Genomic DNA, 17500 nt, shown 5'->3' on the forward strand with positions numbered 1-17500 from the left:
GTTAAAGTTTTATAGTTTATATAATAAATATTTATTTATTGTTGTTACTGTCCTTAAGATATTTTATTTTTCCTTGTTTTCTTTCCTCACTGGACTATTTTTTCCTGTTGGGGCCCCTGGGCTTATAGCATCCTGCTTTTCCAACTAGGGTTGTAGCTTAGTAAGTAAGTAATTAATAATAATAATAATAATAATAATAATAATAATAATAATAATAATAATAATAATAATAAAAATACTACTACTACTACTACTACTACTACTAATAATAATAATAATAATAATAATAATAATAATAATATTAGGTTAACGTAAAATTATTTCTTTATTTTATTTAAATCAGCCTTGTTTTTTTTTAAGTTAAAGTATTTTTGTTGTTTGTTTACTATAGTGTTAATGTAAGTTAAGTGGCTCTCCGATTGTTGAATAGTGTTTTTGCGCCTCCTCCTCCTCCTTTGTGTATTAGTGGACTATCGTTTTAACGATTGTTATTCTTTTTACTGTGAGTGTTGATGAACGCTGGGAAGGTGATGAGTGGACATGGTCGACCGGTGAAGGGAGTTCGGGTCTTGACAAGCTCTCACCAACAATATTTCTCGTCTCAGCATTCCTTGTGACTTGGAGGACGGCTTTGGCTATTACCTTCGTACTTCAGTTGAAGGGTTTAGCAGATGCTCATGTCATCTGCGACGGTAGTTTCCTGCTACTTGTTCCCGTCGGAGGATTCGCACGGGATTTGTGTCGACACTGTTTCCCGACACCGAACCTTGATTTTACTGGCCGTATTCATCCAGTCCAGCTGTGTACGAGTGTGAGAGCAAACTGGCTCGTGAGGTGATAAGTAGGGAGGCTGACGCCAGGTAAGACAAATTATCGTTCCTCTTTTATAGGGAAGTGGATTGCCCTTCAATGCCTGGCGTACAGTTTTACCCTTCAGTATAGCGGCTTGATGGATTAAGTACGGCCCTGTATTCAACTCCCCTTCTGTACTTCACTTGAGGTGAAGTTATATATATTATTAATTGTCTAATTCTCTATATACGAGTTCTATTGCTATGTTGTGTAACTGTTTAATTCTGTATTGTTTAGTTTTGTAAGATAGGTAGGAATATTAAGGTTTTCGTTGTTTTCATCTCCTACTTCCTTCTTCCTTTTAATTATTAGGTTATTGACTTTGGCTAGCTGTATTTTGGATCCACCTCGTTATTATTAAGTGTTTTCTCTCTTGGAATTTTCTCATGTTTAGGGCTTAGTGTAGTAGCTTTAGGTTATTTTCTTGTGAGTTCCCGAGAACCATTATTTGTTGTCTTGAATATGTGTATAAATAAGTGTATTTAATCTCACAAGGTTGATTTAAGTTATTGTTCTTGTTTATAATAAATATTGTTAAGTTTTCTTGGGTCTTTGTTTCCGTCTTTCCTTATCACTGACGTATTTTTACCGACTGCGATCCATGAGAATTTAAATATCTTAAAAGAATCTGCATTACAACCTGGTAGGTTGTAACAAATAATAATAATAATAATAATAATAATAATAATAATAATAATAATAATAATAATAATAATAATAATAATAATAATAATAATAATTGGATTTCAAATAACAAAAAATTTGTATCTCAAATATAGTTTGGAGGGGAAGAATATATAGTGATCAGAATGTATATTTTTCAATATTAAACTTACCCGATAATCATGTAGCTGTCAACTCCGTTGCCCGACAGAATTCTATGGAGGGATACGCCAGCTATCACAATACTAGAAGGGGGTGTACTTACCAGCGCCACCTGTGGCCAGGTACTCAAGTACTTCTTGTTGACACCTCCTCAATTATTCCTCTGTCGTGCTTCCGGCAAGACGTTCTGGGATACGCTTATGGTCTTCGAGTATTTTCACGGCTAATTGGTGAAGTATTCTCTCAGATTAACGGCTGTCGCTTTACTGGAAACCTTCTTATATTAGCTAGATAGCTTTTATATAGTCCTGATTAACGGTTAACGATCTTTTGCTTGATTTTGGAACCCCCTTTGGCTAACTCTTTGGATTCAAGATGTCTGACATTTCGCAAGCCCCCTCCCATAGACGATGTAGGTCTTGCAATAGGCGTATTCCGAAGGCCTCGGTAGATCCTCACACCGCTTGTTCTGACTGTAGGGACAGGCCCTGTCAGTTAGAAAATCGATGTGAGGAATGCGCCGGACTTTCGGAATTGGAATTTGTCCGTCTTTTGAAATATTCAACTAAGTTAGAGAGAGGTAGAGTTAGGAGGAGTTCTTCTCACTCTTCACTGTTTTCCTCACCTCATGATCCCCTACCTTTTCCTACCCCTGTAGTGGCTACCCCCGAACCTACTATTTGCCCTCCGCCTGATATGTCAGTTGTTTTGCGTGCTATTCAGGCCTTAGGCGATAAAGTAGAGTCAGTGGTAAGTGACCATAAGTCTCTGATGGCCGAAGTAAAGGAACTTAAGGTCAAGAGTGCAGTGGGTGGAATTAGTGCCAGTGCTGTGACGAGTGCTAGTGTCAGTGCAGTGCCAAGTGCTAGTGTCAGTGCCAGTGTGGTGCGTGAGGATATTTCTGTGCGAGCCAGTCGTCCTCCCAGTCCGGGACCTCTTGCAAGCTCCCAAGCCCAGGGGAGAAGCAATGTCGAAGGGCATAAGGGTTCGGCAGGCCTTGTTAGGCGCACAGAAGTATCCTCGGTGGTTGCGGGCGTGTCTTCCAAAGACCGTCACTCCCACCTGCAGACGATTGAGCCCGTCTTTATCTCGTCCGCTAATCAACTGTCTGGGAAGAAACGTTGGTCTCAGGTCTCGAGACCGCTTAAACGCAGAGTCCAGTCCGCGAGTGCTCAGCCAGGTTGCAGTCATTGGCTCAGCTCTGACTCGCCTCAGTCATCTGTCGACTGCACTCCGCCCAAGAGGAGTAAGGTTCTGCCACAACAGAGCTCGACTGTTAAGGCTTTTCCTCAGTCTGCTGTCGTTTCTGCCGATCCCAAGTGGACTCTTCTTCAGTCCATGCAAGCACAGCTTTCGGACTTGATGCGTGAGTGTCGGGCTGAGAGTGTTGCGCCTCCGCCTCCGCCTCCGCCTACACTCCCTCCGCCTGCTCTCGCTCCGCCTGCGTTCGCTCCGCCTACGCTCGCTCCGCCTACGCTCGCTCCGCCTGATCGCAGTACCACCTGCCAGGCGTACGATGTTGAGCCACATTCTGAGTTTGCTGTTCCCAGTGGTGTTCAGCCTACGCCTTCGTTAAGGCAACCTTTGCTTTGGGATCAGGAGGATTATACCTCTCTTCCTCCGCCTCCCCTTGCTGCTCCACCAGTGGTGCAACTCTCGGTTGAGGTACAACAACCTCTCCCGTCCATGAGTCAGTCTCCTCAGCTCTCGCTGCAGCGAGCTCAACCCTCCACAAGGCAAGCACCACTACACCTTGGCCCTGCGCCTCAGGAGCCTCAGCTTGCGAGACAATTACCTTGTTCTGCGCAGCCTCAACCTCATCATGCTCCGCTCATACCACAGGAACAGGAACTTGCTACTCCGCTTCCGCCAACCGCTCAGCAAGCGCTTTCCTTGGGTTCAACCTCTCATGCTAGGAGTCAGCCTCCTCCACCCATGCGCCTTTCTTCTGCTTCGTCTGTTATTCAGCCTTTGCAGTCTGAGCCTCAGGTTTTCCCTCAACAGTCACTTGAAGAGGAAACCACTATTATTGTTCCTTCTCGTTCTGACTCTGCAGTTCAGCATTCTTGTCCGATCTCTTCGCTACACTCTGGTGATGAGGCTTTGGATGATGAGGAGGCACACCTGGATCCCTCATCAGACGTGGATGAATCCAAGCTTTCTCCACAGTCTATTGATTTTCGTAAGGTCTTGGCTCTACTTAGGGAGGTTTACCCAGACCACTTTGTCTCTGCTATTCCCCGCTCTCCGCCATCTGAGTTTTCGCTGGGCGTACAACAAGCTAAGTCCACCTATACTAAGCTAGTCCTAGCTAGATCCTCTAAGAGGGCTTTAAGGATCTTAGGGGAATGGCTGCAGTCTAAGCAACACCTTGGCAAGACTTCTTTCATGTTCCCTCCAACGAAGCTCACTTCGAAAGCGAGCGTTTGGTATGCCACAGGAGAAGCACCAGGCTTGGGAGTACCTGCCTCTGCCCAGGCTGACTTCTCAAGTCTGGTAGACTCGCCTCGGAGAACTGCAATGAGACGCTCGAAGGTTTGTTGGACCTTCTCAGACCTGGATCACTTACTGAAAGGAATGTTTAGAGCATTTGAAATGTTCAACTTTCTAGACTGGTGCCTGGGGGCCCTCAGCAAGAAGACCTCTCCTGCGGACAAAGATTCTGCCATGCTATTAATGTCCTGCATGGATAAGGCCATTAGGGATGGTTCGGGTGAGCTTGCGTCGATGTTTGTATCAGGGGTTTTGAAGAAAAGGGAACAACTGTGTACCTTCCTTTCCGCCAGCATTACACCTTGCCAACGGTCACAACTCCTTTTTGCTCCGCTCTCGAAGTTCCTCTTCCCCGAAGAGCTGGTTAAGGACTTGTCTGCTGCCCTGATACAAAAGGATACACACGATCTTGTAGCCTCATCGGCTCGTAAGTCTAAGGTTGCTACCTCAGTCCCCAAGACTTATCGCTCCCCAGTGGCTGATACCCCTGCTACGAGGTTCATACCGCCCTTTCGTGGTAGAGCCCCCAGCCGAGGAAGCTCCCGTCCAGACTCTCACAGGAGCAAGTCTAGGAAAGGATCCAGGACATCTAAAGGAAAAAACTGACTCTCCGCATCTCCAGACAGCAGTAGGAGCCAGACTCAAGATCTTCTGGCGAGCCTGGGAGAAGAGAGGTGCAGACGCCCAGTCTGTCAGTTGGCTGAGGAACGGTTACAGGATTCCATTCTGCCTCAAACCACCTCTGACCACATCGCCCATCAACCTCTCTCCCAACTACAAAGAAGAGGACAAGAGGCTAGCATTGCACCAGGAGGTGTCGCTACTTGTGCAGAAGAAGGCAGTGGTTATAGTCCGGGACCATCAATCCCCGGGCTTCTACAACCGTCTCTTTCTTGTGGCCAAGAAGACAGGAGGTTGGAGACCGGTGCTGGACGTCAGCGCTCTCAACGAGTATGTCACCAAGCAGACGTTCACGATGGAGACGACGAAGTCGGTCTTAGCAGCGGTCAGACAGGAGGACTGGATGGTCTCGTTGGACTTGAAAGATGCATACTTTCACGTTCCTATTCATCCAGACTCCCAACCTTTCCTGAGATTCGTTTTTGGAAAGGTTGTCTACCAATTCCAAGCCCTGTGTTTTGGCCTAAGCACAGCTCCTATGGTCTTTACTCATCTGATGAGGAATATAGCAAAATTCCTACACTTGTCGAACATCAGAGCCTCCCTCTACTTAGACGACTGGCTGTTGAGAGCCTCCACGAGTCGTCGTTGTCTGGAGAATCTCAATTGGACTTTAGACTTAATCAGAGACCTAGGTCTATTAGTCAACATAGAGAAGTCTCAACTCATTCCCTCCCAATCCATTGTGTACCTGGGAATGGAGATTCGGAGTCAGGATTTTCGGGCTTTTCCATCGGCCCCCAGGATAAGCCAGGCCCTAGAGTGCATCATGAGCATGCTGAAGAGGAGCAGTTGCTCAGTGAGACAATGGATGAGTCTCACAGGGACCCTCTCATCACTGGCCCTGTTTGTCGAGCTAGGGAGACTCCACCTCCGCCCTCTTCAATTCCATCTTGCAGCTCATTGGGACAAGGGTTCGACTCTCGAAGCAGTCTCTATCCCTATCAACCAAGAGATGAAGACCACTCTCCTGTGGTGGAAGCACAACCTCCTTCTCAAGGAGGGTCTATCGTTGGCCATTCAGACCCCCAATCTTCATCTCTTCTCAGATGCATCGGACTCGGGCTGGGGTGCAACCTTGGACGGACGGGAATGCTCGGGAACGTGGAACGAGGAACAAGGATTACTCCACATCAACTGCAAGGAGCTGCTAGCAGTTCATCTAGCCCTGTTGAACTTCAAGTCCCTCCTGCTAGGCAAAGTGGTGGAGGTGAACTCAGACAATACCACAGCCTTGGCTTACATCTCCAAGCAAGGAGGGACCCATTCGAGGAGCCTATACGAGATCGCAAGGGACCTCCTCATTTGGTCAAGAGGTCTAAACCTCACTCTGGTCACGAGGTTCATTCAGGGCGATATGAACGTCTCAGCAGATCGCCTAAGCAGAAGGAATCAGGTCATTCCCACGGAATGGACCCTCCACAAGAGTGTGTGCAACAGACTTTGGACCTTGTGGGGTCAACCTACCATAGATCTGTTTGCCACCTCCATAACCAAGAGACTTCCGCTGTACTGTTCCCCTGTTCCAGACCCTGCAGCAGTTCATGTGGATGCTTTTCTACTGAACTGGTCCCATCTCGACCTGTACGCATTCCCACCGTTCAAGATAATAAACAAAGTTCTGCAGAAATTCGTCTCGCACGAAGGGACACGGCTGACGCTGGTTGCTCCCCTTTGGCCTGCAAGAGAATGGTTCACAGAGGTACTTCAATGGCTAGTCGACTTCCCCAGGACTCTACCTCTAAGAGTGGACCTTCTACGTCAACCTCACGTAGACAGGTTGCACCCAAACCTCCACGCTCTTCGGCTGACTGCCTTCAGACTGTCGAAAGATTCGCTAGAGCTAGAGGCTTTTCGAAGGAGGCAGCCAGTGCGATTGCCAGAGCAAGAAGGGTTTCCACTCGTAGAGTCTACCAGTCTAAGTGGGAGGTCTTCTGAAGCTGGTGTAGAGCCAATTCAATATCCTCTACCAATACCTCTGTGACCCAAATAGCTGACTTCCTTCTACATCTTAGGAATGAGAGATCCCTTTGGACCTGTCTTCCAACAAGGACCTTCAAGACATTCTTAAGTCTTTTGAGACGTCTAAAGAACGTCGTCTTTCCACTCCAGGCTGGAATCTAGACGTAGTCTTAAGGTTCCTTATGTCATCTAGGTTCGAACCTCTCCAATCAGCTTCCTTCAAGGACCTTACCCTCAAGACTCTTTTTCTCGTCTGCCTTGCAACAGCTAAGAGAGTCAGTGAGGTTCATGCCTTCAGCAAGAACATTGGTTTCACAACCGAATCTGCAACATGTTCTTTTCAGCTTGGATTCCTAGCAAAGAACGAGCTTCCTTCACGTCCTTGGCCTAGATCGTTTGAAGTACCTAGCCTCTCCAACATGGTAGGTAACGAACTAGAGAGAGTTCTTTGCCCTGTCAGAGCTCTCAAATATTATCTTAAGAGGTCTAAACCTATTCGAGGACAGTCAGAAGCTTTATGGTGTGCCATCAAGAAACCTTCGAGACCCATGTCCAAGAATGGGCTTTCGTATTATATAAGGCTTCTGATCAGAGAAGCACATTCTCACTTAAAGGAGGAAGACCTTGCATTGCTGAAGGTAAGGACCCACGAAGTAAGAGCCGTAGCTACTTCGATGGCCTTTAATAAAAACCGTTCTCTGCAGAGCATAATGGATGCAACCTATTGGAGGAGCAAGTCAGTGTTTGCATCATTTTATCTGAAAGATGTCCAGTCTCTTTACGAGAACTGCTACACCCTGGGACCATTCGTAGCAGCGAGTGCAGTAGTAGGTGAGGGCTCAGCCACTACATTCCCTTAATCCCATAACCTTTTTTAACCTTTCTCTTGAATACTTTTATTGTTGTTTTTATGGTTGTTACGGTAGGCTAAGAAGCCTTCCGCATCCTTTTGATTTGGCGGGTGGTCTATTCATTCTTGAGAAGCGCCTGGGTTAAAGGTTTGGTAGAGGTCCTTTAGTAGGGGTTGCAACCCTGTATACTTTGGCACCTTTGGGTTGATTCAGCCTCCAAGAGGAACGCTGCGCTCAGTAAGGAAGACGAACTTTAAAAAAAGAGGCAGAGTAACGGTTCTATTCGACTTCCTTACCAGGTACTTATTATTTCATTGTTATTTGAGATAACTGTTATATGAAATATGGGATACTTAGCTATCCTTTAATCTTGTACACTGGTTTTCACCCACCTCCCTGGGTGTGAATCAGCTACATGATTATCGGGTAAGTTTAATATTGAAAAATGTTATTTTTATTAGTAAAATAAATTTTTGAATATACTTACCCGATAATCATGATTTAATCGACCCTCCCTTCCTCCCCAGAGAGAACCAGTGGACCGAGGAATAATTGAGGATGTGTCAACAAGAAGTACTTGAGTACCTGGCCACAGGTGGCGCTGGTAAGTACACCCCCTTCTAGTATTGTGATAGCTGGCGTATCCCTCCATAGAATTCTGTCGGGCAACGGAGTTGACAGCTACATGATTATCGGGTAAGTATATTCAAAAATTTATTTTACTAATAAAAATAACATTTTAATATCTGCGCAATTATTAACTAATTTAACAACTGATTAGTAATTTATAAAGTTCCTTCTTAATTAATTAATTATTAAGATCATTAAATCGTAAGAAGATTTATTTATATACTTTTCTCGCTTAAAAAGACCATATCATTATTATTAATATTCTTCCCATATTCTTCATTATCATCACTATCAACTTCACTAATAAGTTCTTGTAAAACCCTTAAATAATTGTTCTCCTCAACAGCACGTTTACCCCTTGAGAGTTCGTGTCATGAAATCTCATTTACATAATGTTTGGCGATTTTTAATTTCGTTGCTATTGGCCACTGAAAACGTGAACGATAAATATGAAAGTTGAACGATACAGTGAGATTATTCTTAGGAACAGAGTGGTCTTTTCTTTTGTGTTCGTCAATTTGCATATATGTTAGTTTACATAGTACGACTGGTTTCCAGTGCATTTGAAGACCATATTATTATTATTATTATTATTATTATTATTATTATTATTATTATTATTATTATTATTACTTGCTAAGCTACAACCCTAGTTGGAAAAGCAGGATGCTATAAGCCCAGGGGTTCCAACAGGGAAAATAGCTCAGTGAGGAAAGGGAACAAGGAAAATAAAATATTTTAAGAAGAGCAACAATATTAAAATAAATATCACTTTATAAATTATAAAGTATTTTATTAGCAGTAGAATGTAACCTCCTGAGGAATTGCACACACACACACACACACACACACACACACACACACACACACATATATATATATATATATATATATATATATATATATATATATATATATATATATATATATACATATAATATATATATATATATATTATATATATATATATATATATATATATATATATATATATATATATATATATAATATTTACACAATTTATATGTTGTTGGTATTATTATTATTATTATTAGTAGTAGTAGTAGTAGTAGTAGTAGTAGTCTACCAGGAAAAGCAGGATACTACAAGCCCAAGGCCTCCAAAGGGGAAAACTAGATTAGGAAAATAATTCCTTTTCATTATATTCATATGGTTGTATTTCCCAGTTGAATAAGACTCTATATGAGTGAAAAAGATAGTATATATTATACTAACCAGATAATATACTATGATACATGCTGTATATGTTCGTGTATGTTTGTTTATTTGATCAGAAATTGTTGATATTTAATAGTTTAGGAATAATATAAACAAGTTTTAACTACAAATTAAATTGCACGACAACTTTGATTGGCGTTACGATAATCTACGTAGTCCGAGCAGTATTGCCAGATTTGGAAATTTATCCCTAGATTTCGGGATTTTGGGTGTCTGATGGGGGATATTATGTGCATATTTCTATGAAGAAGAAACTATGATGTGTAAACCTTTATATTGTTGCAATTTGTTTACTTGCACTTATATGAAAAATAAAGAGTAATTTCTATATTGGTAAAGCTTACGTGATCAGTAGAAAATATATTTGTTTAAATGGGGATTTTTTGTTGGTTTGGGGGATTTTTAGACTATCCCATTTAGCAACACTGCGTCAGTCTCTCTTTTTGTAAACACTGAAGTGATAGGACGTTTAGTCAATTGTGTTTCTTACTTTACGTAAAAAGAATGTACAGTTATACAGTGTTCTGTGGAATTAATGTACAATATTTCAAATGATACGTAAAAGAACGTTTTAAACCAAGGTGGATTGTTTTCCCCTAAGAAAAGACATTTAATCTTATAAGAACCAACGTTAACTTTCTAGATAGCAAATGCCGTTGAGAAATGCTTCGAGTATCATCTGGTTTTAATGTTAACGATAGCTTTTAGGACAGTTTCTTCATTATGCTATATAAAGTTAATATTAATTCATATAATGTATTGAATAACTCTAGTTTAAAGTATTTGAGAAAGCAAGTGTATCAATTGGGGAAGTAATAGTAGATAGTAACGTAGGGACTTTGTGTCGTAAGACCGGTGGACGAGTAAATATTTACCAAGCGTAATAGGGTAGCCTACATTGCATATCAGCCTCAGGTTTAAGCTAGTTTAGTTGATTTTAACTATCATGATAATTTTAGTAAATTTTCAAATATATATTAGATCTATAATGGGTTTAGTGATTTTCTCTCTCTCTCTCTCTCTCTCTCTCTCTCTCTCTCTCTCTCTCTCTCTCTCTCTCTCTCTCTCTCTCTCTGTTCATCATTATTTGTTTTCAAACTTACAGATTACATTGTGTTCTTTTATGCTTCTCTTCAACTTATCATAGGCTGCATTTATGTTTGGTTGTTCATCGCTTCAACTTTAGGCTATGCTATATTGGGTTATGCCTCTCTTCTACTTTAGGCTATGCTATGTTGGGATATGCTTCTCTTCAACTTTAGGCTATGCTATGTTGGGATATGCTTCTCTTCAACTTTAGGCTATGCTATATTGGGTTATGCCTCTCTTCAACTTTAGGCTATGCTATGTTGGGATATGCTTCTCTTCAACTTATAGGCTATGCACGATATGTTGGGTTATGCTTCTCTTCAACCTAACATAGGCTACACTATATTGGGTTATGCTTCTTTTCAACCTATCATAGGCTATACTAAGACGGTTATGCTTCTCTTCAACCTATCATAGGCTACACTATATTGGGTTATGCTTCTCTTCAACCTATCATAGGCTACACTAAGAGGGTTGTGCTCTTCTTCAACTTAATATAGTCTTCATTAAGAGGGTTATGCTTCTCTTCAACCTATCATAGGCTATACTAATAAGGTTATGCTTCTCTTCAACCTATTATAGGCTACACTATATTGGGTTATGCTTCTTTTCAACCTACCATAGGTTATACTAAGAGGGTTATGTCTCTCTTCAACCCATCATAGGCTGAACTAAGAGGGTTATGCCTCTCTTTAACTTATCATAGGCTGAACTAAGAGGGTTATGCCTCTCTTTAACTTATCATAGGCTGAACTAAGAGGGTTATGCCTCTCTTTAACTTATCATAGGCTGAACTAAGAGGGTTATGCATCTCTTCAACTTACCAGGTTAAGATATATGGGTATTTCTCTATGCTATGGGCCAACAGTTTACATCAGTGCTTTCACATTCCTTATTTCAAAACAGTTTATTGAGATATTCAACTGCTCAGCAGAGGACCCAAACACTTTAGATGCTGCTAATTCTTAACCTTTTTTTCCCCTTTATTTTTTTCATGACCCATATACTGTAGATAAGGTTAGAATACATTATATTATTTCTCAGCAATTTATTAAGAAGACATTAAAAGCCAATTATTTCTCTCGCTCTTTCTCTCCGGCGAGTTAGTGCAACGGTTTAAGATAAAAGCTTCGCAGTTGGACGAGTTATTGCAACGGTTTAAGTTAAAAGCTTCACAGTTGGAGACTATTATTTTTTACTTTCTTTTATCAAATTGATAGTGACATCTTATCCACCCCTTTCTAAGAACACTATATTCACTCAAAAGAATTGGAGCAGCCCTTAATATTACTCAAATTTAAAAGTTAAGGGAAAGAAAGGCTCATGGCACTGCCTTTGTCTCTCAATACCTAACCCAACTTAGTGAGTTGCAGAGAGACCCAACTATCTTTGCTATGACAATGAACTTACATTAAATGCCAATTTATACACCCCAAGTTAACTGACAAAATGACTTATTGTTAAATAATAACTTTGTTAGTTAAACTAATGTATATTTTATATCATTGCTGGTAAAGAAGTATTTTTCTCTGGGATGAAGTGATCAATGAGCGGTTCAATAAAGTACGTACATGCTGTTGTTTCTAACAATGGAAATATTCATATTGATTTTTTTTTATTAAAAGGGCACATAAAGTATTTCTATTCAGATGCTCTTGATTTATGATCAGCAGTCATGCCTCTTTGCCATAGGAGACTGACTTTGGATCTACTGAATCAACTTGTAGACATAACAAATACATCTGGTGATCCCCTTTGTAGACTGTAGCGCTTTTAATAGTCGTTGTGTCATGCACAACCCGTTTCTTGTACATACACAATCAGTTCATTTTCCTGAATGGAGCATTTTGTCTAGGGGACCAAGACCAAATTCATTTACTTTTCGAAGTATTATGATCCAAACAGTGCGACTGATGATACCGTTTCTGTTTTGACAAAAACTTGCTTGGGTAAAGACACCGACTTGACAGAGGGTGCTGGAGGCCCAAAGGAGTTTATGTTCGTACACGTGCACCTCAATGTTAAGTACTAATGGAGAGACGACTTGAGATTCCTATAGAGATTTGACTTCTGTGAGTCATTTCATACCAAGCCCTGCTTTAAGCCATACATAATACCACCAGCCATAATCAAGATGCTGAAGTTGTATTAATTCAATAGTGACTATGATAGGCATCTTCCTTTGGTCTCACAAGATGCGCATTGTTTCCAAGTTCTGTTTTTTAACCATGTGGAAGAGAAAACGAACTATTCTCTACGAACAACTTCAGATGGAAGCCATGTTGGGATTTTCTTTTGCTGAGTGGTGAGTACCGTACTTTCCCTCCTAGGTTAGATAGCAATAGCGAATCTTGTTTTTAAAGAGTATTGGTAAAATTTTTAATTGTTTCTATTTTATTTGTGTATGAATATTTTGGTTGAGTGTTTACAGTTTCTGTAAAAATTACAGAACTTTTAATTGAGTAATTATCACTTCTCTTAGCACTCCTGTCTCAACATAAGGTGTGTCCTGCTGGTTGTGTTTACCTGTTTCAGAAATTTTGGTTTTGTGGAGAAATTGTTAATCTGTCTAATCTGTTAATCTGATCAGCATGCAATTTATAGCAACTTAATCTTTAATCCTTTGAACGCATACAACTTATATAAACTTTTTACCCTTGAGTGTGTGGTTTTTTGTAAAAGCTCCAGCGCTGTTAGATTCTATGCTGTTAAGTTCATTTTGGCCTCTGTTTTTTGGCAAGTGTTTGAGGTTTATTAATTTCTTATAGATTACCGGGCATTTCTGGCCACGCAGGTCCTCGCAAAAATACCGAACACGATCCTATTTAATTAGTCTTGGAACCAACATTGTCGACTGATTACAGCTTCTGCATTCACTACTTAACCAATATACATTAGGTTTCCAATGGCAGGTGTCCATCCAGTATTCTCCACTCAATATTTGACCTTGTGTCTTCCTGATCTTTATGGGAAGTATTGGACAGTGTGCTCCAAAATGAAAAGAGGAAGCAAAGCTTGAGAGAACAGAGATAAGAGTGCTGAGGTGGATTCTGGGTTTATCACTGTTTGAAAGGTTGGAAAATGATGAAATGAGAAGAATGGCAGGTGTAGTAAAAGTTACAGAGGTGACAAGAGTGACTTGACTGAGATGGAGTGGGCATGTGTTGAGAAGGGATGGTGGGAAGGGAGTGAGGAGGGCTAAGGAGGAACCTATTGGGGGGAATATCGAGAGATGAGCAAAGAATTAGATGGCGAGATAATCTGGTAAGGTGAAGGATAGGGAGAAGATGTTTGGTGGAAGAGAATGCCTCTTTAGAAGACATTGGATATACGCATTGGGCAACCGACCCCTTAATTTAGGGATAAATTTGGAAAGAAAAATTACTGAATACTTTGTATATATTATCCACATGTGTTATAAAGTGTTTATTGTCATAATAATAGCAGAAAGCGCGATTTTCCTTTTTTTTTTTTTTTTTGCAAAACGAAGGAAATTGGCAAATCCTCGTACCAGACATAACGATCAATGATGAATCTATTTTCTCACATCCTGTGTTTTTCTTTCACTTCCGTGCAGCGAGATTAAAGCGGTTATCCTTGTCAATATTCAACTGCAAATGGAGAGCAGCAACTCGATGCAGTTGTCACCGGGGTCAATCATCAGCTGGTGAATCTTGTATTCTGTGGCAGCTGATGGAAATGCTTTTGTTTGTCCACCACTTGTTGGGGCATAAAGCCAAATGGGGATTGGCATGGATAAAAGTATTGATTTTTCTGTTGTTTTTTAAAAGTACAGTTGTACTTAGGAATTCGTGGCTCACCGCGCTCTGAGAAAATGCACCCTGTCACACCCTTACTTCAAGTAACCAGACAGATAAGTGTAAGCTGCATTGTTGATATCCGGGCTACACACAGGAGCTCTCTGCTCTGTACTGGTGTGAATGGGTGCTCATCCTCAGAGTGAGGTGTACCAAGAATGCCTGTATCCAACTGTACTTTTATTTGTTTGTTAGGAAGTTTGATGTTTATTATAAGATAGGAAGTAATTCCATTTACATTATGGTTAGGGTTGTCGTGGCCTTATTGGTAAATTCTCCGCCTGATGATTGCCATACGGGGATTCGAGTCCCATTCAAACTCCCTAGTTACTTTAGTGTCTGCAACCTTACCATCCTTGTGAGCTAAGAATGGGGTGTTTGGGGAAGCCTATAAGTCTACCTGCTTAGTCATAGCAGCCATTACCTGGCCCTCCCTGGTCCTAGCTTAGGTGGACAGGGGGCTTGGGCGCTGATCAAATGATAAATGGGCAGTTTCTATGGCATTGTTTTGCTTAATATGGCAATGTCACTGTCCTTTACCTGTGCCATTCATGAGTAGTTTTTAAGACTTTTAAACTTTTTAAAATGAAGTAAGCAGAATTTCTGTTTAGGAGGAAAAGGATTTTGGAAACTCGACCTTGGCTGAAAGATCATCATCAACTGATAGTATATTTTAATAAAGTTAACAAGAAGGATTTCTTTAAAAAAATCATGGTTTCATCAATTCCACTTCAATGTATTATGATTGAAATATTGCAATGATATATTTTTTAAAACTTTATAGAGTAACACTGATAAGTTTAAAGGTCTCTCATGAATGGCAGAGGCAAGGGACAGAACAATGACCTAGAGACTTAGCACATATACAAATGATCAGCACCCAAGCCCCTTTCCATCATGCTAGAACCAAGGAGTACCGGGCAATGGCTGCTGATAACTCAGCAGGTAGACCTATAGGCTCCCCCAAACCCCCCCCCCATCCCTAGCTTACAAGGATGGTAGGTTGTACAACACCACTAGTATCCTGAGTAGGTCTCGAACGCCTATCCAGCAGATCGCTAGGAGGGACATTTCCAATAGGCTAATACAACAAACATTTATTATCTAGATAACAACTGTAACTTCTAAGCACCTAGAATACGGGAAGTAATAGTAAAGGTTTTAATAGTGAGACGAGTCCCAGTTGGCCAGGGCACCAGCCACCCGTTGAGATACTACCGCTAGAGTGTTATGGGATCCTTTGGCTTGCCAGACAGTACTACATTGGATCCTTCTCTCTGGTTACGGTTCATTTTCCCTTTGCCTACGCACCAAATAGTGTGTCCTATTCTTTATATAATCTCCTCTTTCCTCATACATCTGACCACACCAAACAAATTTTCTTCACCTAAGAGGTTACTGCGCTTTAATTGTTCAGTGGCCATTTTCCTCTTGGTTTGGGTAGAAGAGACTCTTTAGCTATGGTAAGCAGTTCTTCTAGGAGGACACTCCAAAATCAAACCATTGTTCTCTAGTCTTGGGTAGTGTCATAGCCTCTGTACCATGGGCTTCCACTGTCTTGGGTTAGAGTTCTCTTGCTTGAGGGTACACTCGGGTACATTATTCTATCTCATTTCTCTTCCTCTTGTTTTGTTAAAATTTTTATAGTTTATATAGGAGACATTTATTTTAATGTTACTGTTCTTGAAATATTTTATTTTTCCTTGTTTCCTTTCCCTACTGAGCTATTTTCCCTGTTGGAGCCCTTGGGCTCATAGCATCCTGCTTTTCCAACTAGGGTTGTAGCATAGCAAATAATAATAATAATAATAATAATAATAATAATAATAATAATAATAATACGAAAGAGTGAAGGATTTTCAGCTTGTAAGCAGATTTGGGTTTTAGATTTTAATCAATGATTGACATGCACATACCGAAGAGTGACAAGAGACCCGTATTCAAGTAATCCTTCTCATTGTCCAAATTGAATTTTACTTAGGCCTACGCGGACTCTGAGGGCTGAAATACTTTTAGGCGTTTTTTTTTATTATTATTTTCAAACTCTAAGTAGAGGGGCACTCAGTAGAGTTCAGACCTCCGCCACATCAGCTTATTTCTCGACCTTGACCTTTGACCTTAATTATTAATTGGCATGTATTTTCATATACTCCAATATGAACCAAGTTTAAAGTCGCTGTGACAACGATGTCCAAACTTATGGCTGGTTATGTGAATTGGACATTTTGCTTGACCGTTACCTTGACTTTGACCTTTGACCTTAATACGTATTAATTGGCGTGGATTTTCATGCACTCTAATATGAACCAAGTTTTAAGTCTCTGACAACTATGTCCAAACTTATGGCTGATTACGTGAGTTGGACATTTTTTCTTGACCCTTGACCTTGACCTTCCAAATTTGTTAATTTCCAGATTTTTACATAACAGTTAATCCCTGCAAGTTTCATTACTGTACGATTAAAATAGTGGCCAGGAAGTTGTTCAAACACACACACACACACACACACACACACACACACACACACACACACACACACACACACACACACACACACACACACTCAAGCACTGATTGGTTAATATATGTAAACAGGCGATGCATGAAAACATCTCATATTATTATTATTATTATTACTAGCCAAGCTACAACCCTAATTGGAAAAGCAAGATGCTATAAACCCAAGGGCTCCAATAGGGAAAAATAGCTCAGTGAGGAAAGGAAATAAAGAAATAAGTAAATGATGAGAATATAGTAACAATAAATCATTCTAAAAACAGTAACAGCATCAAAACAGATATGTCCTATATAAACTATTAACAACGTCAAAAACAGGTATGTCATATATTAACTATAAAAAGACTCCTGAAATGCATTCCATGCAATAATATCATCAGATAATGAAATTCATGAAATACGTAAAGCTAAGTAATTATTACATGCGTCATACCATTCGGAATTTGAACCCTGTAATTTTTCTAATTTTTCTCCATGCTTTTAATTAGAGGGTTCAAAATCTAAATGATATCATGCGTAAATTTACTGAACTTTACGTATTTA

At 40.6% G+C, this 17500-nt stretch overlaps 1 protein-coding gene across 1 annotated transcript in view; it reads left to right on the forward strand.

The window, feature by feature from the left end:
- The first annotated feature begins 12463 nt into the window (after positions 1–12463).
- Positions 12464–17500, forward strand: part of LOC137647153 (C-type lectin domain family 4 member F-like) — a 136183-nt gene continuing 131146 nt past the window's right edge. Inside the window, exon 1 of the mRNA XM_068380428.1 lies at positions 12464–12927. The gene's annotated coding sequence lies outside the window, so the exon portion shown is untranslated. The remainder of the gene's footprint in view (positions 12928–17500) is intronic.

Source organism: Palaemon carinicauda, chromosome 9, assembly GCF_036898095.1.
Source record: "Palaemon carinicauda isolate YSFRI2023 chromosome 9, ASM3689809v2, whole genome shotgun sequence".
NCBI lineage: Eukaryota > Metazoa > Arthropoda > Malacostraca > Decapoda > Palaemonidae > Palaemon > Palaemon carinicauda.